This window comes from Moschus berezovskii, chromosome 20 (assembly GCF_049115385.1).
Source record: "Moschus berezovskii isolate FMDL1 chromosome 20, NW_MosBer_1.0, whole genome shotgun sequence".
Taxonomy (NCBI): domain Eukaryota; kingdom Metazoa; phylum Chordata; class Mammalia; order Artiodactyla; family Moschidae; genus Moschus; species Moschus berezovskii.
The window spans coordinates 45,783,555-45,810,384 of NC_142479.1; the positions used below are offsets into that span (position 1 = coordinate 45,783,555).

The following is a 26,830-nucleotide window of genomic DNA, read 5'->3' on the forward strand; positions in this document are numbered from 1 at the left end:
CTCTGCCAGGTGGGACAAGGGGCAAACCCTGTGATGTCAGTGGCACAGCTTCCAAGGAAACCAGTGGCCACTTCTGACTCATTTTGTTCTGTTTCCTCCAGAAACAATGCAAACACTACAGGGCATGCCACTCCACCCTCAGGCCCCCAGCAAAACCCCATGCCCTCCACCCACTCACTTCAGTGCACTTGCCCTACAGACATGGGGGGTGCACAAGTCCCCTCCCCCACCCACTGCCCCCCCGCCTCGCCCCCAGGCTCATTAAACTTCAGCCACAAGGCCTCAGTCCAACGGGAAACAGAAGCCAGGAGGACCACGAGTCTCCTGCATCTCCTGCATTGCAGGTGGATTCTTTACCGCTGAGCCATCAGGGAAGCCCTATCTATTTTATATATAGTAGTGTGTATATGTGGAGAAGGCAATGGCACCCTACTCCAGTACTCTTGCCTGGGAAAGAAATCCCATGGACGGAGGAGCCTGGTAGGCTACAGTCCATGGGGTTGTGAAGAGTGGGACACGACTGAGCGACTTCACTTTCACTTTCATGCACTGGAGAAGGAAATGGCAACCAACTCCAGTATTCTTGCCTGGAGAATCCCAGGGACGGCGGAGCCTGGTGGGCTGCCGTCTGTGGGGTCGCACAGAGTTGGACACACTGAAGCAACTTAGCAGCAGCAGCAGCAGCAGTCTGTATATGTTAGCCCCAAGCTCCTAACTTAGGAGTTTTGTTGTTGCTGTTGTTCAATTGCTAAGTCATATCCACTCTGTGACCCCATGGACTGCAGCATGCCAGGCTTCCCTGTCCTTTACTATCTCTCGGAGTTCACTCAAATTCATGTCCATTGAGTTGGTGAACATAGGAGTTTGGGAACACTCAATTTAAAAGCCAAAGTAAATCTTGAGCTCAACAAAATAAAGACCTTGTGGAGGGAAGAAACTATGACGGACTCCGGTTCTTTCTTGCTTTTTGCTCAGCGGGCAGGCTTCTCCCCCAATGGGTACCTTCAGAAGCCTGTGGTCCCTGATAGACTCACCAAGGACCCCAGCAGTGGCTGTGGGTTTTCTGTAATGATGACTGTATTCTGAAAAGGCAGCCCTGGGTCTGGTTGAAAGGTCAGAGAAGCAGGGTCTCAGCTGGATCATAGCCATGCTGGGCACTGTGGCCCAGGCATCTGGAGGCTGGCAGGATGGCCCTTGGCAGTCTGTCTGTAGGTCTCTCCAAGGCACTAAAGATCCTCCTGGGAGAACTGATTCTTTGGGCTGCGGGGAGGCAGGAACTGGGCCAAGAAGAAGCACTGAAAGGGCCCTTTCATTACATTCTGTCTTTGGGACAGATGGAAGCCTTGGGGGACCTGGCGGTGATGGAGGAGGGCCAGCGGTGGGCCAGACCCTATCTGTGGGTCCAGGAGCCAGGTCTGAGGACAGTGGGCAATGAGGCTTCCAGTGCATGGACATGACAGCAGCAGCCACCCCAGGGTGGGGAGGGACAGAGGGACAGAGGGGAGGACCACATAGCCATCAAGCCTGTCAGCATTTGTGTTGGCTCCTAGACCACTGGAGGAAATGAGGGGGAGACAGAACTTTCCTGGAACTTCCACAGGTACAGAGTGTGCAGGGCCAGCCTCAGGGCTGCACCGGCACCCTGGCCACCTCAGGGCCTGGAGGACACCCCTTCTGGGTAGTAGGCAGAGTCCAGCCTTCCAACCAGCTGCCGAGTCGGCCATCACTATGGATTTTCTTATTGTTACCAGATTAAGTGAAACCACTGAATGTGCTGATTTCTTTTTTGTTTTCACATTCCTGAAATGTTCTTTGCTAACCCACAGGCTTCAGCTCTTCCTGGAGCGCCAGCTGGCTCATGAAAGCAACTGCTGCACTTGGCAGGGTTAATTTATTCAGCGCCTGGAACAGGCCCTATCTCGCTCCAGCACACAATGCTCTCGGATCGCGTTTTAAACACACACACAATAGCTGTACACGTGAGGGATCACGTCCAGGCTGCTCCCGGGACAGCCCTGTCATCGCGGGGCCTTGCAGGGACCTCAGGAGCAGGTCTACAAGGAACCACAGGACAGTAGCAGGCTTGTGACTGGTCCCCAGGGTGGAACCCAGGCACAATGATGCTACAGCACTGTGGCCTCCCCCTGAGGATGTGTTCTTTGTGACACAGATGTGTCTGACTGGAGCGGTTCAGTGCAAAGCGACAGTCCCCCGCCCTCACCAAGCTGCCCCCCACCTCGTTTTTGTTCTGGGGTGAGGCCCACCCAGAGCCCTGCCCACGACTGCCAGGTGCCCTGCACTCAGACCTGAAGGACAGGCAGCTGCTCTGTCACCTGCCTCCAGGCCTCCCCGCAGCCACTCTACACCCAGGACAATGGCTTCCCACCCCCATTCCTACTTTCAACCTGACCCCTACAGTCCTGTCCTGTCTTCCCACCACAAGAAGCGTCCACAGCTCCCTAACCGGGCTGACTCCCTGCTGACTCATGCCCCATTCCAGCTCTTCAACCCAGAGCACCCTAAAGCAAACGACTGCCTCGTTCCTCTGGCTCCACAGCTCTGGGACCACTGTCCCGTCTGTCATCAATGTTGGTTAAAGACAGATAGAAATTTCAGTAAAACCAGCAAACTCCTAGAAGAATGCAGGAGAAAATCTTTGTGAACTTCAGGTAGGCAACGATTTCTTAGCATCAACACCAAAAGTATGATTCATAGATAAAAATTTTTTAAAGTGATAGATAAATTGGAATTCATCAAAATTTAAAACTTCTGCTCTTCAGGGGACATTGTCAAGAAAGTGCAGAGTCAAACCACTGGCTGGAAGGGAAGTATCCACAAAACACAAAACTGATCAAGGACCTGATTCCTGAATTTATGAAGAAACACATAGAACTCAACAACAACAGAACACACAACTCAATAAAAAATGATCAAAGATTCAAACACTTCACCAAAGAAGATAATTGGATGGCAAATAAACGCCTGGAAAGATGCTCAATGTAAGAGTCATTGTTGTTGCTTGGTCACTAAGTCGTGTCTGACTCTTCGCAACCCTATGGACTGCAGCATGTCAGGCTTCCCTGTCCTTCACTATCTCCCAGAGTTAGCTCAAATTCATTTCCATTGAGTCCGTGATGCCATATAACCATCTCATCCTGAGTCATTAAGTAAATGCAAATTGAAACCACAGGGAGACATTCAGTTCAGTTCAGTTCAGTCACTCAGTCGTGTCCGACTCTTTGCGACCCCATGAATCACAGCACGCCAGGCCTCCCTGTCCATCATCAACTCCCAGAGTTCACTCAAACTCATGTCCATAGAGTCGGTGATGCCATCCAGCCATCTCATTCTCTGTCGTCCCCTTCTCCTCCAGCCCATTACTATATATCTAATTAGAATGGCTTGAAATTTAGAAACATAAAAATGAGTGCTGGCAACTGGAACTCCCATTCATTGTTGGTGCAAATACAAAATGTGCAGCAGGTTTGCAAATCAATTTAGTCATTTCTTATTGTTAAAGTAAACAAAAAAGGTAACTGTAAACTTCATGGGCTTTATTCAATGATTCACGAATGGGGTAGAAGCCCAGCCAGCAGTGAGAAAGGAGCTTCGAGGAGGTGTACAGAGGACAAGATCTTCACAGGGAGAATGGGCAGGAACAGGAAGCCATGCTCAGCAGAAAATAGGGGTGGTTATTGCGAAGTCACTTCCCTTTAGGGGAGGTGGGAGTCCACCAGGCCAGTGACCTCAGCCAGTGCTGATCAGGGAATTCCTGATTCACTGGTTTTAAGAATCTGTTTTGGGGATAAGATGAAACTGTAGTGAAGTCTTGGTTTGGTGATGGGGGGCTCAGCATCAGTGACTCCATTTGGGGCCCCTTGTCTTTAACAGTATAAAATTACACCTGCACTGATCATATATAATAATCCCACTCCTTGGTATTTGCCCAAGAGAAATGAAAGGGTGTCTGAGTGGGAAGTAATTCATAGGCTTTGTCCTGATAAAATAAAATTCATGTTTTAAAGCAAGATAAGAAAAATTTAAACATAATTTTACTCTACTTTTGCCTCCTCCCTCCCCACTACTGTACATGTGCGTCTACACTAACCAGACCCCTGCACTCCCCACCACCAATGGCAGAAATACCTGCTCAACCATAAAATCAACATTTTTCCTCCTACAACAAGGACCTACTGTGTAGCACAGGAAGCTATACTCAACATTTGGTCATAACCTGTAAGGGAGAAGAATCTGAAGAAGAATGTATATGTATAATTGAATCACTTTGCTGTATACCTGAATCTAACATAATTCTGTCAATCAATTATGTGCTTGGTTGCTCAGTCGTGTTCGACTCTGCAACCCATGGACTGTAACCTGTCAGGCTCCTCCATCCATGGGATTTTTCAGGCAAGAATACAGGAGTGGGTGGCCATTTCCTTCTCCAGGGCATCGTCCCAACCCAGGATTGAACTTGTGTCTCCTGTGTCTCCTGCATTGCAGGTAGATTCTTTACCTGCTGAGCCATTAGGGCTTCATCTAAAAAAAGTTAAAAAACAAAACAAAATTTATCTACTTCTGGTTGTTGTTTTGGGTTTAGTTGCTCAGCCATGTCCAAATCTGTGACCTCACAGACTGTAGCCCGCCAGGCTCCTCTGTCCATGGCATTTCCCAGGCAGGAATACTGAAGAGAGTTGCCATTTCCCTCTCCAGGAGATCTTCTCAACCCAGGGATCAAACCCATGTCTCCTGTATTGGCAGGCAGGTTCTTTACTACTGAGCCACCTGGGAAGCCCCTCTCCTTCTGGTACCAGTCATGTAACTCTAGAAGGTAACATTCCATTCTCAGTCCTGCTGGGAACACAATGAGCACCACTCACCTTGTTTGTGCAGACATCTTGGTGGCGGATTTCATGGACAAGGCCACTACAGTACTTCCCTTTCCTGCACCAGACAGTGACTGGTGCAGGAAAGAATGGTCAGATGACCTAGGGAGATAACGGGCCCCACTTGGAGAAAGTTCTCCGCTTAAACGCTTACTTATGACCTTATATTAGTATCACTAGCTATATTACTTATATTCTGCCTTTTTACAAAATTATTGTTTCTTACATCACCAAATGATGTGTGACTGAGACTCAGATAAAATAAATGATGATTAGGTGGTCTGAAACAATTGACCAAATATACAGTCCTATTAAGTGTAACTCTAGATGTGGGAGGGAGCAACAAGAGGAAATCGTTTCCTGGACCTAATAGACTGTTAAGACGGGGATCCAGAGGCTTTGGTGTACTGTTAACAGGGCCTGGTCCACTAATAGCATACTGAGTGGCCCATCAATGAAATCCTTGCCTGACTTAGGAACAAGCATTCCTACCGCCGTAAGACAAATTGGTCACTAAATGCCTACCAAACCTTGGTCAAAACTAACACCAAAAGGGAGAGGCTTGTCAAATATAGAACATTGCCCACTATCCAGTTCCATAAGAACCAAGTCATCAGCCACTGCTGATGATGACCTACAGGACACCCTGAAGAATGTTCTGAGCAAAGACCAGGATGAACCACTCTGTGCTCTAGGAAAACTGGCAGAACCAGCCCTCAGACAGTTAGATATTTTCAGGAGAAATTTTTATGAACCTGGATTCTTGTATCTTCCTGTATTTAGAAAAGCACTTAAAAAATAAAAAAGCATTGAATGAGGTGTCTGCTCCTCGTGACCAGCAGCAACCTCCTACTGAGATGGGTGATCATTGCATGCACCCCCTTCACCAAAACCACACATGTACTGGCCTCCCCTGCTTACCTCTTGGGAACAGTCCTCAGAGCTACCTGAGAGGCTATCTCCCACATTGCAATCCTCGGGGGGCTCGAATAAACTTTCCATTTCCTTAGATTGACTACTGATTAATTTTTTCATCAACAGTTCATAACAGCAAAAAGCCAGCCCTGTGGGACTATGCCTTACACTCTGTGCAGGCAGACAGCACCAGGACTGACTTCACGGCTCAGTGGTGGCTGGAAGACACGTCAGAGAGGCTGAGTACGAAGACGAACCAGAGACTTGGGGGAGATCGTGGTGGGATCACACTGAGCACGCGCTGGGCGAGTTCACGTGGGCTCCTTGCTCCGACCTCAACCTCACTTCCTTGCCCGTCTCAGACTAGGCCGCCCTGGCCCCCAGCAGCCAGGATGTCCAGCTCCCGCTTTTTTTCTTGTTCCTTCCTCCTCGGCTGCCTTTCCTACCCTCACTCCTTTCACACCAATTGCACCCATCCTTCCAGCCCCAGATCAAATGTGACTTCTTCCCTGGAACCTTATCTGACTGCCAACTCCCCACATCCATAAGAAGCTGGAAATGACTGGATGTGCCTCTGAAGCCCAGGCACTTTGTCTATGCGCTCTCACAGGTACCGCCTTCTCTTGTTTGACTGGGTATGGGAAGACCACGCCTCTCAAAGGGATTGAAAGCAGAAAATATGGTTTTACATACAGACACAGCATCTCGAGGGACACATTACATGTGGTAAGAGCTCAGGATTCTTCTGTTTGATGAATTAATGATGAAATGAGCAGGCACAGTGATCCGTGGCCAATGAAGCGGGTGTGGTCAGCACTTGGGAAATAGAACATCACCAAGGAGTTCAGAGAGATGGTTTCTTGGTGATAAGCAAACAGGACTATGGGGGTTAAAACTCCACACCTAATAGTGTGTTCTCCTAATAGTCACTTGTAGTTCCCCAACCTAGCTGATCAAAACCACCTGACAGACTGATTAAAAACATGCAGGCCTGGGGTTCACTCCCTGAGACCCTGACTCAATCCCATCAAGGGTAAGTTTTGCTTCATATATGTGTATATATATATATATTTTTTTGGTGGGGGTCCACACTGTGTGACTTGTGGGATCTTAGTTCCCAGACAGAGATTGAACTCAGGTCCTTGGTAGTGAAAAGCTCGGAGTCCTAACCATTGTACTGCCAGGGAAGTCCCTTGCTTCCAATATTTTTAATAAAACTCCCAGGGTGTCTCTGAGCAACCAAGCTTGAGACTTAGCTGCCTAAACAGCCATAAAGCAGGAGACTCATTGACAGGTAATGATTTTTAAAAAAAGGGCAGCTCTGAGAATCTGTACAGAAGCGACACATACATATGACAGAAATGTGACTGGATCATCAAACTGTGATACATCCATGCCTGGCAATACAAAGAAATAAAGTACTGACACACAGAACAACATGGATGAATCTGACAAGAAACCAGACACAAAATACTACGAGTGTATGGTTCCATAGATATGAAGTTCTAGAAGAAGCAAAACAAAGTGACAGGAAGCTGATCAGTGTTTGCCTGGGTATGGTGGTGGGGTTGGGGCTGGTGGGCTAGGAACGGGACTAGAGGGACACTGAGGAAAATTTTGGGGTGAAGGAGATGCTTAGTATCTTGATGGCAGTGGCGGTTCTGTGGGTGTGTGCAGTTATCAAAAGTCACCGAGTTATATGTGTTCAACAAGAGGGCATGTGCTGAGACTCGGAACCCAGGACCCTAACGGGAATGCTGCCGCTGTCCTCCAACCCGCGTGGCTACACTGTAACCATGTTCTGTCTTCTGATTCGGAAATCTCTCCTGGATCCTCCTCCCACTCATTACTCCCAATGCCTGGCAACATTGCCAGGGGCAGAACTGCTGCTGGTCTTCCTGCCCAGAATTCAGGGCCACGGCCACCTGTGCCAACAGGCTTTTCAGACGCAGAACCGATCATGCCCCACCTCGAACCCCTATTTAGATCCCTCTGATCACAGACCACCCACCTCCACCCCTTCCAGGGTGAAGACAAAGTGCCACGTGCCTCTCTGCGTTCTTTCTCACCCACCACTCAGACCCGCTCCTGGCTGGACTGTGCACGGCTCCCCACAAGCACCACCACAGCTCTAGGCCTGCATGCTTGCCACCTCTCTGGCCACAGTGTTCTCCCAGAGCCTCCTCTGGCAACTCCTGGTCACCTTTCCATGCCTCAGTTTCCCCACTTTGAAAGAGAGGGCAGAGCATGTGGGTGCCTCGTGGGAGTCAGAGGAAACGATCCTCTAGGAGAACTGGACTGCTTCATTTGCCACGCAGTCGGCATGCCACAGTCTCACGTTCATCATTTTAAAAGACATCGACATGTTTGAAAAAGAAAACTGAAGCCATGGGAAAAGATACTTTCCATGCACTGGTTTTCCCCAGTGAAGGTACAGTCTGCCTGTTTTGCAAGACTTTTCATGGGTGTCTCCTGCTGAGACGACACGGACACACGGAAACTCATGTGGCAGAGGAGAGATGAAGGGAAGTGAAACGGCTGCTCTGAGCACAGCCACAGAAGATGTAGTCTGTGGGGCTGAGCCGGAGGGACAGAACTGGATCAGAGGAGCACATGTGTGCCTATCTCTGTGTCCTAATGAGAGGGCAAGCCCATTTCTGAGTCAACTTAAAGGACGAACGTCCTGCGAAACAGAGCTAACGGTCTGATTCTAATAAGAGATTAGACTCAGTGGAAGAAAAGGGGGAATCCCCCAGAACTGAATTTCCAGCCACCAGAGTGGTGGAGAGGATGCAGAGTAACTTGAGCCCCTTGCCCAGGGGGTGGGGACAAAAGACGTCTAAACAGAAACCACGTAGCAAGTAACTTCCTAGAAAAACCTCTATCTCTGTCATATCTTTGAGACTCTGCCATCTAGGCCTCGCAAGCACAGCGCTTGGCCCAGATACTGTGCATAGGGACATTATCTGGCCTTCTGCAAGGAAGGGAGGGGGCACTCCCCAGAGCTGGATTCCAGGGAAGAAGCCTTAGAACCGGTCCAGTGGGAGGTCCCCCGCCATGGGACTTCAGATTTCCCATGCCTGGCAACAACACGCACACAAGCAGGCTCTGCACCACGGCTGTGAACACATCTCCACGCTGCCAGTAACTAGTACCCAGGGGGAGAAGTCCGTTTCCAAAGACCTTTAGACTTGAACCTAAAGTTAGATCCCCTGGAGGAGGCAATGGCAACCCACTCCAGGATTCATGCCTGGGAAATCCCACAGACAGAGGAGCCTGGTGGGTTACAGTCCATGGGGTCGCAGAGAATCGGACACGACTGAGCAACTAAACAACAGCAGCAGCAGTATTAATTATCCTTACTTGGCAAGATAAGAAAAATGACAGGCAGTGAGAAAAAACAATGTTTTCAGGCTGTCAGAAGATGTTGGAAATCCATCGTCAGCCCCCAAACAAGCATGTAGCACACACTTGCCCAGCCCATGAAGATGTGTTAATAACGTCAGGAGTCACTGGAGACTTGAGATGTTACACCCACAGCAGAAGAACCTCTTTCCCCAGATAGCGCTGTTGTTCTGAGAGTTTCCGCCCCCACCTTAAATAATAACCAGCTAGGTACTTACTCCAAAACCTTCTCCTGCTTCTTGGGAGCGGCTGACCTCATCAGCAAGCCAGTGGTACTATTTTAGGGTTTGGTGCTGGCGGGAGGAAAACCACACTCGAGGGGCCAGGCGCCGAGCATTGGAGCAACACTTTGCTCAGGAAGCAGGCGGGCTCTGCTCTCCTGGGCCTCTCCCCCTGCCTCTCCCTCCCCTCTACCCCCTCCCATAAACTGCAAAATCACTTCTACCCTACTGGTGCCTGAGCGCTTCCTTTGAATGTCTCTGAAACATAGGATTTAAAGAGGTAGGTTGACTGCTTTCTTGCTGATTGCTCCCTGAGATATCAAACAGAAGAAGAAGGGGAAAAAAAGCCAGTCTGCTCTGCAGAGGTGTTGTTGTTCAGTCGCTAAGTCCGACTCTTTGCTACCCCATGAACTGCAGCACGCCAGGCTTCCCTGTCCTTCACCATCTCGCAGAGTTTGCTCAAACTCATGCTCATTGAATTAGTGATGCCATCTAGCCATCTCATACTCTGCTGCCCCCTTCTCCTCCTTTCCTCAATCATTCCCAGCATCAGGGTCTTTTCCAACGAGTCGGCTCTTCGCATCAGGTGGCCAAAGGATTGCAGCTTCAGCATCAGTTCTTCCAATGAATATTCAGGGTTGATTTTAGGATTGACTGGTTTGATCTCCTTGCAGTCCAAGGGACCCTCAAGCATCTTCTCCAGCACCACAGTTCAAAAACATCAATTCTTCAGCGTCCTGTCTTCTTTACAGACCAACTCTCATATCTGTACATGACTATTGGGAAAACCATAACTTTAACTATACGGACCTCTGTCAGCAAGGCCTCAGGGCCCCTCCCCTGACAAAGTCTGTGGCTCTTGGCAGTGACTCTTAACTCTACAACTCATATGGAAATGCAAAGGACCCAGAATAGCCAAAACAATTTTGAAAAAGAGGAACAAGTTAGGACTCACACTTCCCAATTTCAAAACTTACTACAAAGCTACAGCAATCTAGACCATGTGATATTTGGCACAGGGCTAGACATACGCAGATAAATAGAACTGAACTCCTACGTTTATGGGCAGTTGATTTTGGACAAGGACACCAAAACCATTTGACGGGGAAAGAATAGTCTTTCAACAAGTGGTGTTGGGACAACTGGACATCCACATGCAGAAGTATGAAGTTAGACTTCTACTAAGTATGAAGTTCCTCCCACTACATGCAAAAAATACCTCAAAATGTAAGAGCTAAAAAATAGAAAATTCTTAGAAGAAAATATAAGTATAAAACTTTTTGACCTCGGACTAGGCCATGTTTTCTTAGATATCACACACGAGATACAAGCAACCAAAGAAAAACCAGATATGTTGGACTTCGTAAAAATCAGAAATGTTTGTGCTTCAAAGGACACTATCAAGAAGTGAGGGCTTCCCTGGTGGCTCAGTGGTTAAAAAAAAAAATCCACCTGTCAATGCAGAAGAGTCGGGTTTGATCCTTGATCCAGGAAGATCCCACATGCCACAAAGCAATTAAATCTGTGTGTCACAGCTACTGAGCCTGTGCTCTAGTGCCTGGGAGCTATAACTACTGAGCCCTAGGGTCCCAACTACTGAAGCCCAAGTGCTACAGAGCCTGTACTTCACAACAAGAGGAACCATCAAAATGAGAAATCCACACGCCGCCACTGGAGAGTAACCCCCACACACTGCAGCTAGAGAAAAAGCCTGTATGGCAACAAAGACTTCAGCTCAGTTCAGTTCAGTCGCCCAGTCGTGTCCGACTCTTTCTGACCCCATGGTTCGTGACATTGTACAGGAGATAGGGATCAAGACCATCCCCATGGAAAAGAAATGCAAAAAAGCAAAATGGCTGTCTGGGGAGGCCTTACAAATAGCTGTGAAAAGAAGAGAGGTGAAAAGCAAAGGAGAAAAGGAAAGATATAAGCATCTGAATGCAGAGTTCCAAAGAATAGCAAGGAGAGATAAGAAAGCCTTCCTCAGCAATCAATGCAAAGAAATAGAGGAAAACAACAGAACAGGAAAGATAAGAGATCTCTTCAAGAAAATTAGAGATACCAAAGGAACATTTCATGCAAAGATGGACTCGATAAAGGACAGAAATGGTATGGACCTAACAAAGAATTAGCATAGCCAAAAATAAATAAATAAAATTACCAAAAAAAAAAAGAAAGTGAGGAGATAATCCACATGATGGGAGAAAATATTTACAAATCACATATCTAATAAGGGTCTATTATCCAGAATATAAAGGACAAGCAACCCAACTGAAAAATGGGCAAAGGAGCCAGACAGACAATTCTTCAAGGAAAATATGAAACATACCAATAAGCACATGTAAAGATATTTGCAATTATTAGGCATTAGCAGTACAAAACGGAGAAGGCAATGGCAAGCCACTCCAGTACTCTTGCCTAGAAAATCCCGTGGATGGAGGAGCCTGGTTGTCTGTGGTCCGTGGGGTTGCTAAGGGTCGGACACAACTGAGCGACTTCACTTTCACTTTTCACTTTCACACATTGGAGAAGGAAATGGCAATCCACTCTAGTGTTCTTGCCTGGAGAATCCCAGGGACGGGGAAGCCTGGTGGGCTTCCGTGTATGGGGTCGCACAGAGTCGGACACGACTGAAGTGACTTAGCAGCAGCAGTGGTACGAAAATCAAAGCTACAATGAGATAGCACCTCACATCTACTAGAATGACTACAGCTAAAAAAAGACAATAGTAAGTTTTGGCAAAGATATGGAGAAATGGAACTTCCATACATTATTTGTGAGAATGTAAAATGGTATTGTTGTTTGTTTAGTTGCTCAGTCATGTTGACTCTTTGCAACTCCATGGACTGTAGCTCGCCAGGCTCTTCTGTCCATGGAACTCTCCAGGCAAGAATACTGGAATGTGTTGCCATTTCCTTCTCCAATAAAATGCCATGACATCTGTGAAAAAAAATGTGGCATTTCCTCAAAGATAAAGACAGTCACCACTTTGATCCAGTTAATTCCACTCCTAAGTATGCACCCCCAAAGAACTGAAAAGAGAAGCTCAAATAAAAATCTGTACATGAATGCTCACAGCAGTATTATTTACAATAACCAAAAAGTAGGAAAAAAATCTTCATCAAGTGATGCATGGATAAACATAATGTGAGATCTATACGATGGAATATTATTCATCAGTAAAAACGAATGAAGTTTAAAAAAAAAGGAGTGAAGTAGTGGGACATGATACAACATAGATGAACCTTGAAAATATTATGTTGAGTGAAAGAAGCCACATCAAAAAGGTCACAATTGTATGAATACATTCATATGAAATTTCCAGAATAGCAAATCCATAAATACAGAAAGTAGATTAGTGGTAGCCGTGGGATGAAGGGAGGAGTTAGAATGGGGAGTGACTGATAATCGCTCCAGGACTCCCTTTTGGGGTGATGAAAATGTTCCGGAATTTGATAGTGGTGACTGTTGCACAACTTTGTCAATACACAAGAAAATTACTGCATTGTATACTTCAAAATAGTGAATTTTATGATGTGATTTATATAAATTTCACAAGTGATACTGTAAAATATTAGATGAGGTAGAACAAAGATGACCATATATTTAGTGGAACATATAGTTATGTATTAAGCTTGCATCAGCACTGAACTGAAGATGCAAAACCTATGGCTACAAAGGGTCAACTGTATATTTATTTTTTAAAATCTCTGTGTAAGTGGACCCATGCAGTACAAGCCCAGCTGTTCAAGGGTCGACTGTAGAAATATCATATGGTCCCACTTCTGGGCATTTACTCAAAGGAACTGAAATCAGGATCTCTAAGAGACATTAACACTCCTTTGTTCACGGCAGTGCTATTCACAATATCCAGGATGTGGAATCAACCAAAGTGTCCATCAGCAGACAAATGGATAAAGATGGTACGTATATACAATGGATTGTGATTCAGCCTTAAAAAAAGGACAGTCCACAGTATGTGACAACATGAATGAACCTGAGGACATTATGCTGAGTAAAATAAACCAGTCACGAAAGAACACTTCCTGACTCCACATATCTGAGGAACTCTAAAATAGTCAAATTCACAGAATTAAAGAGTGGAATGGCAGTTGCTAGGGGCTGGGGGAGGGGAAATGGGGCATAAAGTTTCAGTCAAACAAGATGAGTAAGCTCTAGAGATTTGCTGTACAGTGTTGTACCTCTAATCACCGATCATTTATTGTATGCTTAAACATTTAAGAGAGTAGGTCTTGGGACTTCCCTGGTGGTCTAGTGGCTAAGACTCCATGCTCCCGAAGCAGGGGGCCTGGGTTCAATCCCTGGTCAGGAAACTAGATCCCATATGCTGCAACCAAGACCTGGTACAGTCAAATAATTTTTTTTTTAAAGCGAGAGAGAGTAGATCTTAAGTTAAGTGTTCTTATCACAGTAAAATAAAAGTTTAGAAAATAAATTACAAAAAAGAGGATATTACCTCTGGGTGCTGAAATGATGGAAGGTTCTAATTGTTGTTATGTTCTTAAGATTTTTTTGACACTAGCTGAGATGAACATGGCTTGTTTTATCATTTTAATAATACTATTTAAGCACAATAACCATTAGGCATTCTGAGAGCAGCAGACTCTATGACTTGATGGCTTATTCTGCAGAGACTAAGTTCAACATGATCCCAGGCAGGCTTTCTTAAGTGTAGAACCCTGAACAAGATGTCCTCTGTCGGGACAGGGAACCTCAGAACAGAGGGAGGTGATGGACCATGACAGTGTGTCCAGGTGTCCACAGGCGCAGAAGCTGCACAAGACAAGGGTGGTCTACCTCCTGGGCTGGGTCCATGACTCCAAGTTAGCGCTGAGAGGAGATCTCTGTGCCAGCCAAGTTCATAAGCGCCTCAGCAGGAAACCTGCCCACTCTCCATGGAACAGAATTTACTAAGCCTTAGCCAAAAATCAAAGCCTTAAAATGTTCTGTTTGCTCTTGGAAAAAATAAATCTATCAACCCTAAAAATACCTAGGACAAAGCCAAAAGATGAAAATGACTCTGAGTGGGTTTCAAAGAGATGTTTGATGAATCTTTGCAAAGACTGTCAGAGTCCTTAGGACCCTTGCATTATAGTGGAGACATGCCCTCAAGGACCTGTGATGAAATACATGAAAGGACACCCTCCCAGTGGCAAAAACAGCTGCAAACTCTTCACAGTCTCTACCTTTCGTGCAGCTGGAACAGATGCGCTTATTGCTGGAAAATGAGTATAAACAGAAACCGTTTACGTGATGTGCTGATGGTGGTGGGTCAATCGCTCAGTTGTGTCCGACTCTTTTGCAACCTCGTGGACTGCAGCCTGACAGGCTCCTCTGTCCATGGCATTTCCCAGGCAAAAATACTAGAGTAGATTGTCATTTCCTCCTCCGGAGGATCTTCCTGACCCAGGGATCAAGCCTGTGTCTCCTGCTTTGGCAGGCAGAATCTTTACCCCTGAGCCACGCTGGAAGCCCTCCCTGCATACATAGACTCTGAAACCTGACATCAGCATGTGAGATAGTACGAAGTTGGCTAAAATGTTCATTTGGGATTTTCCTAAGATCTTTACGAAAATCCCGAATGAACACTTTGTCCAACCCAGTACACTGCTCTTCTTTGTAAATATCTGTGTGACCTGACTGTAAAAAATCATTCCTCCTTAAAGGAACTTGACTTTTATGTTAACCCAACCATCTCCTTAGATGACTTTTTAATTTAGTTCTAAAGCATCAAATTTCACTGTAGGAAATTACATAGAGAGAAGTAATTACAGAGGGAGACACACCGCATAGGGAGAGAGATGGTTAGTGAGGTTGCCCTTTGAACAAGCTCTGGACAGGGGTCACTGCACCCTCCCTGAGGAAACAGGAAGATCAAACTCCTTCTGTGAACACATGGCTAGGAACATAGGCCTGTTGGCTTACAGTTTATGCCTTGATATACTGTCATAAAAACACCCCTGGAGGGTCAGATGAACTCACAGCCCCAAAGGAGCCTTGACAGGTCAGGTTGCCATGAGGCGAGTGTGGCTCCAGGGCTGGCCCCTCCCCACTCTCCTCCCACCCCACCCCGACCACCCCTTGCTGCCAGGACCACACACCTGCCACCCACACAGCACCTCCTGTGTGAGGATGCTGAGGGAGGCGATGCATATGTTTGAACTGTTTAATTAGCCAGGAATAGGAAAGCAGCAAATCTTTTGGCTTCAAAGCAGATGTTGAGCTAAATGGGAAGAACAAGAGCCCCAGAGCCTGCAGGATGACTCAGCCCTGGTCCCTCACAGCTCCCAGCATTCTTGGGGATGTACCCGTCCACCTGACTTTCCTACCATAGGGATTCTGACACCGAAAGGCCCTCTCTGAAGTCCAGCGGCCCTTCACCTCCTCCCTCCCAGCCTGGTTTGCTGGTTAAGCTGAAACCCTTGCACCCTTCCCAGACTCGGGTTCCCAAAGACTCCCCATCCAGTCTGAATCCCAAGACCACCTCCTTCCACCAGGCTCCCCATCAGCTCCCTGCTCAGCCAGCCACCAACTGGGATCTGACACATCACCACCTTTCTGTTTCCAATCTGGGTCTCCGGATGGAACTATGAAGACTGAACTCCCCCGAGGGAACATGGCCCTCATTGCCCCTGAAAGTGTTAGTCATTCAGTCATGTCTGACTCTGCAACCCCATGGACTGTAGCCCACTAGGCTCTTCTGTCCATGGAATTCTCCAGCAAGAATACAGGAGTGGGTTGCCACATCTTTCTGCAGGGGATCTTCCCAATCCAGGAATCAAACCCAGGTCTCCTGCATTTCTTTACCATCTGAACCACCTCACCAGGAAAGCCATCATTGCTACTGAGCAATTGATTTATTCAGCTCTAACTATTTTCATGTTGAACCTCCCGAAAAGCATTTATTCTAATAATTTCTTGTTAACTCAGAGGGGAAAGGTCATTAGACTGACTAATTGCAGGTCAGGCATTATTCTTCAAGCCAGCCTTACTACTATCAAAGCCTACATGATCTCCACCTGACGTCTGACTTGTTTCTTCCTGATTCTGAACTTTCTGTATTGGTGATGGGGGATGGGGGCAGGGAACAGGGCTGATGCCCCTCTCCCAACACTCAGCAACAACTTTTGAAACTTTGCTCCCAAAAAAGGTACAAAAGATGCAAGGAAGAGGACTTCCCTGGTGGTCCAGCTGTTAAAAATCCACCTGCCAGCGCAGGGTGCACGGATTCAATCCCTGGTCCAGGAAGATTCCATATGCCACAGGGCAACTAACAAGCCCACGTGCCAAAACTACTGAAGCCTGTGTGCCTAGAGTCTGTGCTTTTCAACAAGAGAAGCCACTGCAAGGAGACCACTTGCTGCAGCCAGAGAAAGCCCTCATGCAGCAATGAAGGCCCACTGCAACCAAAAATAAATAAATTATAAAAAAGGAAGGTACAAATAAGAAATAAATAAAGAAAAAGCAGCAATTAATGAAACCAAAAACATTTTTAACAGTCCCGAAGACTAATAAAAGTAAAAGCTGGTGTTTTAAAAGGACTAACAAGATAGAACTTCACACAAATTTAATCAAGGAAGAAAAAAAGAAGGCATCCAAATTAGAAACAAGAAAGAGGACATAATTATATATATGGATTTGTAAACTGGGCGAAACAGATAATTTTCTAGGAAAACACAGATTACCAAAATTAACTCAAGAAGAAACAAAACAGTTCCAGAGGAAAAAAGGCAAAGGGTAGGAAAAGGCAATTCAGAGAAATACTAAAGACTAATAAACACATGACAAGATGCTTCATCTACCCAGTGCCCAGCAGGCATGGACTGAGCAATAAGATACTTTTAAAGCCATCATATGGGCTAATATTTTTTAAAGGGATAACAGTGTCAGCAAAAATGTGGGAAATATGACTTTCACATACTTGTATGCATGGATCTTGGGAAGCAGCTGGAGAGGAGATTGTAAAAGGGGACTTTTGGGACTTACCTGGTGGTCCAGTGGCTAAGACTGCACGCTCCCAATGCAGGGCACCCAGATTCCATCCCTGGTTGGGGAATTAGATCCCACCTGCCACAGCTAAGAGTCTGCACAATGCAACCAAAGATCCCACATGCCACAACTAAGATGTGGCTCAGTCAAATAAATATATCTATTTTTAATTAAAAGAATAAAGGGAGACCTTTCACATTTTACTCTCTGCACTTCCACGAGTTTTTATAAGAATGTGCTTTAAACATGGAATTTCTAAGCCTGTACACACAAGGACTAATACCACAACTGTTACTATCTGTTTAGATTGGAGAACAAAGTTCTTTGAAATGAGAACATAGACTTAAAATAGTTTATGGATCTGAAACATAAGAGGTAAGAAAAAGGAGAAATAGAAAAATAAGCAGCAGAGTACAGACTGGATATGATGCAGAAGAAAACCAAACCCCAGCTCCGTGAGGGCAGAAGCCCTGTCCTCTTCCTTCTGCCCCTCGCTGAGAGCCCAGCACAGGGCACTGAGTAAGTGTTTGCTGAATACATGAAAGAAAAATGGGATTCATATATCCAAAGCTACTTTGGGAATTTCAACTTCAAAAGAAAAAAGTGCAACAATTTTACTCAAGTGTATTTTACTAATTGTGGTGGTGGGTTAGTTGCTAAGTCATGTCCAACTCTTGTGACCCCATGGGCTGCTAGACTTCTGTCATGGGATTCTCCAGGCAAGAATACTGGACTATGTTGCCATTTCCTTCTCCAGGGGATCTTCCCAACCCAGGAATTGAACCCAGATCTCCTGCATTGCAGGCAGATTCTTTACCAACTGGGCTATGAGGGAAGCCCAAGTATTTTATTATCTTGAAATGCAAGATTATTCTTTTCCCTGAAATCCTGTTACATTCTTCATATAACCATTAAGTTTGAAATTTACACTTTGGTTATTTTTCTGCATCTAACCTTCAGTTACAGGGATGTGGTTCAGGCTTCCCTGGTGGCTCAGTGGTAGAGAACCCACCAGCCTATGCAGGAGATGCAGGTTCGATCCCTAGTTCGGGAAGATCTCACATGCCTTGGAGCAACTAAGCCCGCGCGCCACAACTATTAAGCCTGTGCTCTAGAGTCTAGGGGCTGAAACTACTGAAGCCCACCCACCCTAGAGCCCATGCTCCACAATAGAAGCCAGTGCACCGAAACTAGAGGAAGCCCACACGGCAATGAAGACCTAGCACAGTCCAAAATAATAATTTTTTTTTTATTAATCCATATCTCCAGGGTCTCCTGCATTGGCAGGTAGATTCTTTACCACTAGTGTCAACTGGAAAGCCCCAATAAGTAAATAAATATTTTTTTTAAAGAGATGTGGTTCATCTTAGTTAGCCTGTTACTATATTTTCACCAAATATTTTAATAATATTTGTATGCTGGTGTTCATATTTGTTAAAATTCACAGTTTTCCTCTTTTACTATTTTGTAGCATTACATCAGTTTAGAAAAATTGATAGAGCAGAGTGAAGTGTTAATCATTCAGTCATATCTGACTCTTTGTAGCCCACCAAGGCTCCTCCCTCCATGGGATTCTCCAGGCAAGAATACTGGAGTGGGTTGTCATGCCGTCCTCCAGGAGATCTTCCCGACTCAGGTATTGAACCCAGGTCTCCCTCATCGCAGGAAGATTCTTTACCGTGTGAGCTACCAGGGAAGCCCAGAGACAGTGGTTCAAGGAAACATAAAGGTCATGCTGACAGTATAAATATGACTCGACAGTTAGAAGGCTCGTTTTTTTTTATTTTCTATTTTTAATCAGTTTTTTGGTTGTTGTATAGTTGATTGGAAGGGTCATATTGAACAGGAATGAAGTGTAAGCTGGAGAGGTACGTGTCCTTCATGGTGTGTCCTTTATGTGGCCAGACAGCCAGTTAAACAGGGATGTGCAGGCAGGAAGCACAGCAGTAAATACTGAAAAACGGGAGTTTATTGGTCCCCTGATGCATTTGTTCCCAAGGGTTAGAACACTTCAAAGTTTTTATGAATCTCCTGAAATAGTGGCAGAAAACCATGCATGCTTCCCACATGACTTTCAGACAAAGCACCATGGCCTCTTTGGTAAACCAACCAAGTTCTTCCTCAAGGGTAGAATAATGTTTCTCTATGAAAAATCCTATGAGTTTCAAAGGAAAACAACAGAGGCCTCATTTACTGCTGCACCCCTCAGAGATAAAACCGGTATAGCACACACACTAACGGAACGTGTTTTTAGAACTGCCCCAAAGTTAATGATACATGTTTTGGCCAGAGGGAAAACAGAACAAGATGTTATTAGCAGAATTCCTCTATCAAATCATGCTCTGAATTTCAAGGAATACATATGGCATGCCATAGCGAAGAGGAAGAAGCACTCAAACCTCAAATGGCTTTTACCTGTACGGCTAAGGTGTCCGAACTTGATAAGCCCTAGTCAGTGAGGGGCTTCCCTTGTGGCTCAGCTGGTAAAGAATCTGCCTGCAGTGTGGGAGACCTGGGTTCAATCCCTGGGTTGGGAAGATCCCCTGGAGACAGGACCGGCTATCCACTCCAGTATTCTGGCCTGGAGAAATTCACGGACTGTATAGTCAATGAGGATGATTTAAGCAAAGAAGCAAGGAGATAAAACTCATACTTTAGAACAACTGCTCTGATGTCAGCATGGAGGACAGATTATAAGGGAGTAAAGCTGGAAGCAAGAAACCCGCTTCCAGGCAATTTAAACAGTCTAGATGAGATACTATACATGGAGAGTGAAAGAGAAATTCATAAGAGACTGAATCAACAAACTGTTGCTGTTGTTCAGTTGTGAAGTCGTGTGCGACTCTTTGCGACCCCATGGACTGCAGCATGCCAGGCTCCTCTGTCCTCCCCTCTCACCCGGAGTACGCTCAGATTCACACCCACTGAGTCATTGATGCCATTTAACTATCTCATCCTCTGCCACCCCCTTCTCCTTTTGCCCTCAATCTTTCCCAGCACAGGGTCTCTTCCACTGAGTTAGCTCTTCACATTAGCTGACCAAAGTATTGAAGCTTCAGTTTCAGTATCAGTTTTTCCAATGAATATTCAGGGTTGATTTCCTTTAGGATTGACTGATTCTATCTCCGTACAGTCCAAGGGACTCTCAATTGTCTTCTCCAGCACCACAACTCAAAAACATAAATTCTTTGGTGCTCAGCCTTCTTTATGATACCACTCGCACATCCATACATGACTACTGGGAAAACCATAGCTTTGACTAGACAGACCTTTGTCGGCAAGGTGACGTCTCTGCTTCTTAATACACTGTCTAGGTTTGTCATAGCTTTTCTTCCAAGCAGCAAGTGTCTTTTAATTTCATAGCTGTAGTCACCGTCCACAGTAATTCTGAAGCCCAAGGAACTAAAATCTGTTTTCACTTTTTCTCTATTTGCCATGATATGATAGGACCAGATGTCATGACCTTATAGATACCTAAATATAAATAACAGAACTTGGGTATCAGTTGAATTTTGAGGAGGAAGGAGGTGTTCTGGTTTGAAAACAATTCATTGAGATTGTGAAAAGACAAGGTTTGCCATGTGCACTGTTCATCTACTGCCATGTAAAAAATACCCATAACATTTAGCAGCTTGCTAAATTTTATTATATTTATCATTTATCATCTCACAGTTTCTGTGGGTGAGGAATCAAGGAGTAGCTTTGCTGGATTATACTTAAGCTGGGGCTGCACCATCTGAAGACTTGACTGGCAGGGGAGCTCCGAGGAGTTCAAATCACATGGCTGGCAAGTAACCACTGGCTGTTGACAGACCTCTGTTTCTTGCCCAGTGAACCGCTCTGTAGGTGGCTTGAATATCCTTCAGTTATGGTACACACTGTCCCCTGTACCAGGTGACCCAAGAGAGAGCAAGGAGGAGGCCACAATGTTTTTAATGACCCTCACGTCTCACACATCCTTTCTGCCCTATTCCACTCATTAGGAGGGAGTGATTAATTCCAGCCATGTTCATGGACAGGGCATTAAGCCCCACCTCTTGAAAGGGCTTCCCTGGTAGCTCAGAGGTTAAAGCATCTTCCTGCAATGCAGGAGACCTGGGTTCGATCCCTGGGTCAGGGAAGATCCCCTGGAGAAGGAAATGGCAACCCACTCCAATATTCTTGCTGGAGAATCCCATGGACAGAGGAGCCTAGTAGGCTACAGTCCACGGGGTCCCAAAGAGTTGGACGCGACTGAGCGACTTCACTTTTTCACTTGAAAGGAAAAGTATCAAAGAGTTTGCAGGTATGTTTTCAAACCATCATAACACTGAAGCAGATGATGAGTTCATTTCTTGCTGAATTTGAAATGCAGAGACACTCAGCTGGAAGAGTACAGAGGACGGACGGACATAGCCATTGATGAACGTAGCAAGAACAAAGTCTACAGAAGACAGAGCTAGAAGCGAGGTCACAGGACTTTCCTGGGGGCCCAGTGGTTAAGAATCCGCCTGCCAATGCAGGGGACACTGGTTTGATCCCTGATTCAGGAAGAGCCCACATGCTATGGGACAATGAAGCTTGTGCACCACAACTACTCAGCCTGCGCTCGGGGCCATGCTCTGCAGCAAGGGAAGCCCCCAGGAGGAGTAGCCGAGCACCGCAACTAGTCCCCACTCGCCACAACTAGTCCCCACTCACCGCAACTAGAGCAAAGTCTACATGCACCAGGGAAGACTCATTGTGGCCAAAATTAATTTTTTTCAAAAAGAAGCAAAGTCACAGAGTTAAAGAGGAAATGAGAGACAAAGTCAAGCGATTCCTGAAAACTTAGCCATGAAAGAAGTCAACAGTTAAAGGTCAGAGTAGAGAGTTTGGGTGGACTCCCTTTTAAGATAGAAAACTTTTGAGCATGTTTGTAGGTGGAGAGAGAAGAAATCAGTAGAAGGACTTAGCAGTGGTCCAGTGGCCAAGACTCCACGCTCCCAATGCAGGGGGCGTGGGTTCGATCCCAGGTTAGAGAACTGGATCCCGAAGGGCCACAAATAAGACCTGACACGGCAGAATAAATAAATCTATTTTAAAAAAATCAGTACAGAGAGAGAAGTCAGAGTGTCAATGAGGAGGGAGTAATTGACCAAGGTCTTGGTCGGACCTGTTGACCACTGATTTGGGACAGAGGAGAGACCTCCTTACCGGAGAGAGAAGGAAAGGAAGAAAGGGTGCTATTTAGCTTGATCCTGTCTCCAGGACAAGTAGACCCAGGACAAAATGTGTTGTTAGGAACACAGATGTGCCCGCAGGTTGAGAAACTCTCAAGTCAGCTTAGTAGCTCCCTGAGCTGTCCTACCTTTTCTCGCTGTTGTTTGCAGACCCTGCCAGGTCTCCTGGGCTAGCTGTAGGCTTCCTTGTTCTGATGTACCTGCTTCCCTGTGCCCTATGCTCTTCTAAGGTGTTTAATTGGCTGTCTATCTAAGAAGATGACCACCTTGGCCTTGGAATCTCCTCTATGGAAAGTTCCCATCAGCCGCCCTGAGAGACTTGGTATCTTGGGGTCTCTGCCTGCTCCCAGTCTGTGGCTTGCACCCCTAGTTGGATGGGGTAGTAAAACTCCTCTGAATCACAATGTGTTGTATTCCCACAGAAGAAACTGCAGTGGTGCTGCTGTTTCTGCACTAGAGCCCTGCTTTGGTGTCCAGATTCTTGATGTATTTATTACCTTTCAATTCTACAAAACTTTGCTGCATTAAATACAAATGTAGTTCCCTTCCTGTGAATTATGACCTCAACAAAATCTGACCAACAGAAGATGCACATTAAATTGTGACGATTCATGGAAATGAATAAGCCTATAGAAGCAAGTTCCCATGCTAGCAGTTACCATGGTGACCATGGGCATGAATGGCTATTTAAGGTGCTCTCTCTAAAACATCTCATTAGGCACCAGATACAAAAATAGATGAAATCATGGGGGAACTTATTTTTTTAATTTTAATGAAGAAAGCAATTAAGCTCCAGGGGATCTTCCCAACCCAGGGATCAAACCCAGATCTCCCACATTGCAGGCAGATTCTTTTTGCCAGCAGAGCCACAAGGGAACCCAAGAATACTGGATTGGGTAGCCTATCCCTTCTCCAGTGGATCTTCCTGACCCAGGAATCAAACCAGGATCTCCTGCATTGTAGGCAGATTCTTTACCAGCTGAGCTACCAGGGAAGCCTCTAAAAATATGCTGCTGCTGCTGCTAAGTGCTTCAGTCATGTCCGATTCTCTGCGACCCCATAGATGGCAGCCCTCCAGCCTCCCCCATCCCTGGGATTCTCCAGGCAAGAACACCGGACTGGGTTGCCATTTCCTTCTCCAATGTGTGAAAGTGAACAGTGAAAGTGAAGTCGCTCAGTTGTGTCCGATCCTTAGCGACCCCATGGACTGCAGCCCACCAGGTTCCTCCATCCATGGGATTTTCCAGGCAAGAGTACTAGAGTGGCTTGCCATTGCCTTCTCCAAGTAATATGTTAGCTACTGTTTATAAAGCAACTGTTAGAGACCAAACACTTTCCTAGGGTTTTTTCTTAAATTGTCATATTCATTCCTCAAAAAGCCCCTCTGAACTAGGTAGTATTCTTTTACCCTTGGAGTAGTTGAGGAAACTGGGAATCAGACAGATTATGTAATTTTCTGAAGTTGACACAACGTGAGTTAGAAAACCTAAGGTTTACACAGAAAAAGTCCATGGTTTTTCCATTCTCCAATATTGCTGCTTTGATAAACAGCAACTAAAGTATAAATACCGTGAGCAGGTATTGCCACCGAGCTCATTCACTCTCACACTACTGGTGGCTCAGTGTCCTCCACACAGGCTGACCACAGCCTGAAGTTTTCTTATTGGCTGCCTATCTTCCCACTAGATTATAAACTCACTGAGAGCAGGGTCCGTGTCTGCTTCACTTCCGACCCATCATCAGTAGCTAGAACATTATCTAGCATGGATCAGGGAATCAGCAAATATTTGTTGAACTAACAGACGAATAAAGCAAATTCAAAGGAAAAGTTAAACTGAGCAGGACTCTGCAGAGGCTTCCCAGGAACAGAAACCCCACCCCATCCCACCGTGTCCCCTGCCTCTTGTCTGCAGAAAAACTATAGCTTCCCAGGTCTTCCCTGAGTTCCAAAGTTAATCAGAGAAGTGAGAAAATGCAGAAACAAAGGAAAACAGTTAAGTAAGACAAAATAAGAAATAGATTTAAGGGTCTAGATCTGATAGAGTGCCTGATGAACTCTGGACGGAGGTTCGTGACATTGTACAGGAGACAGGGACCAAGACCATCCCCATGGAAAAAAAATGCAAAAAAGCAAAATGGCTGTCTGAGGAGGCCTTACAGATAGCTGTGAAAAGAAGAGAAGCGAAAAGCAAAAGAGAAAAGGAAAGATATAAGCATCTGAATGCACAGTTCCAAAGAATAGCAAGGAGAGATAAGAAAGCCTTCCTCAGCGATCAATGCAAAGAAATAGAGGAAAACAACAGAATAGGAAAGACAAAAGATCTCTTCAAGAAAATTAGAGATATCAAGGGAACATTTCATGCAAAGATGGGCTCGATAAAGGACAGAAATTGTATGGACCTAACAGAAGCAGAAGAGATTAAGAAGAGGTGGCAAGAATACCAGAAGAACTGTACAAAAACGATATTCACGTCCAAGATAATCACGATGGCGTGATCACTCTCCTTGAGCCAGACATCTTGGAATGTGAAGTCAAGTGGGCCTTAGAGAGCATCACTACGAACAAAACTAGTGAAGGTGATGGAATTCCAATTGAGCTATTTAAAATCCTGAAAAATGATGCTGTGAAAGTGCTGCACTCAATATGCCAGCAAATTTGGAAAACTCAGCAGTGGCCACAGGATTGGAAAAGGTCAGTCTTCATTCCAATCCCAAAGAAAGGGAATGCCAAAGAATGCTCAAACTACCGCATAATTGTACTCATCTCACACGCTAGTAAAGTCATGCTCAAAATCCTCCAAGCCAGGCTTCAGCAGTATGTGAACCGTGAACTTCCAGATGTTCAAGCAGGTTTTAGAAAAGGCAGAGGAACCAGAGATCAAATTGCCAACATCCGCTGGATCATGGAGAAAGCAAGAGAGTTCCAGAAAAACATCTATTTCTGCTTCATTGACTATGCCAAAGCCTTTGACTGTGTGGATCACAATAAACTGTGGAACATTCTGAAAGAGATGGGAATCCCAGACCACCTGACCTGCCTCTTGAGAAACCTGTATGCAGGTCAGGAAGCAACAGTTAGAACTGGACATGGAACAACACACTAGTTCCAAATAGGAAAAGGAGTACATCAAGGTTGTATATGTCACCCTGCTTATTTAACTTATATGCAGAGTACATCATGAGGAACGCTGGGCTGGAAGAAGCACAAGCTGGAATCAAGATTGCTGGGAGAAATATCAATAACCTCAGATATGTAGATGACACTACCCTTATGGCAGAAAGTGAAGAGGAACTAAAAAGCCTCTTGATGAAAGTGAAAGAAGAGAGTGAAAAGTTTGGCTTGAAGCTCAACATTCAGGAAACAAAGATCATGGCATCTGGTCCCATCACTTCATGGGAAATAGATGGAAAAACAGTGGAAACAGTGTCAGACTTTATTTTTGGGGGCTCCAAAATCACTGCAGATGCTGATTGCAGCCATGAAATTAAAAGACGCTTACTCCTTGGAAGGAAAGTTATGACCAACCTAGATAACATATTGAAAAGCAGAGACATTACTTTGCCAACCAAGGTCCGTCTAGTCAAGGCTATGGTTTTTCCTGTGGTCATGTATGGATGTGAGAGCTGGACTGTGAAGAAAGCTGATCGCCGAAGAATTGATGCTTTTGAACTGTGGTGCTGGAGAAGACTCTTGAGAGTCCCTTGGACTGCAAGGAGATCCAACCAGTCCATTCTAAAGGAGATCAATCCTGGGTGTTCATTGGAAGGACTGATGCTAAAGCTGAAGCTCCAATACTTTGGCCACCTCATGCGTCGAGTTGACTCACTGGAAAAGACTCTGATGCTAGGAAGGATTGGGGGTGGGAGGAGACAGGGATGACAGAGAATGAGATGGCTGGGTGGCATCATCGACTCGATGGACATGAGTTTGAGTGAACTCCGGGAGTTGGTGATAGACAGGGAGGCCTGGTGTGCTGTGATTCATGGGGTCGCAAAGAGTCGGACACGACTGAGTGACTGAACTGAACTGAAGACAAAATAATAATAGTTAAGCCACAGCACAGGTGCCGGACCTTCAGTTCCTCCTCGAGGGCTCTAGATAGCAACTGAGCCACGTCCTCTGAGTGGCGCAGAGACTGACACCCCCACCAGCTGGAGTTAAGTGCATGCAACCCACCGGCACATAGCCCTC

At 45.7% G+C, this 26,830-nt stretch overlaps 1 protein-coding gene across 3 annotated transcripts in view; it reads right to left on the bottom strand.

Moving 5' to 3' along the window:
* The window catches only part of SPECC1 (sperm antigen with calponin homology and coiled-coil domains 1), a 229,286-nt gene that overhangs the window by 174,919 nt on the left and 27,537 nt on the right, over positions 1 to 26,830 (bottom strand). The window contains exon 1 of one of the 3 annotated variants that reach the window (XM_088828937.1): positions 9,425 to 9,582. The exons of the other annotated variants lie outside the window; for them this stretch is intronic. The gene's annotated coding sequence lies outside the window, so the exon portion shown is untranslated. Of the gene's footprint in view, positions 1 to 9,424; positions 9,583 to 26,830 lie in introns of those variants that run through there. 3 annotated transcript variants of the gene reach the window in all.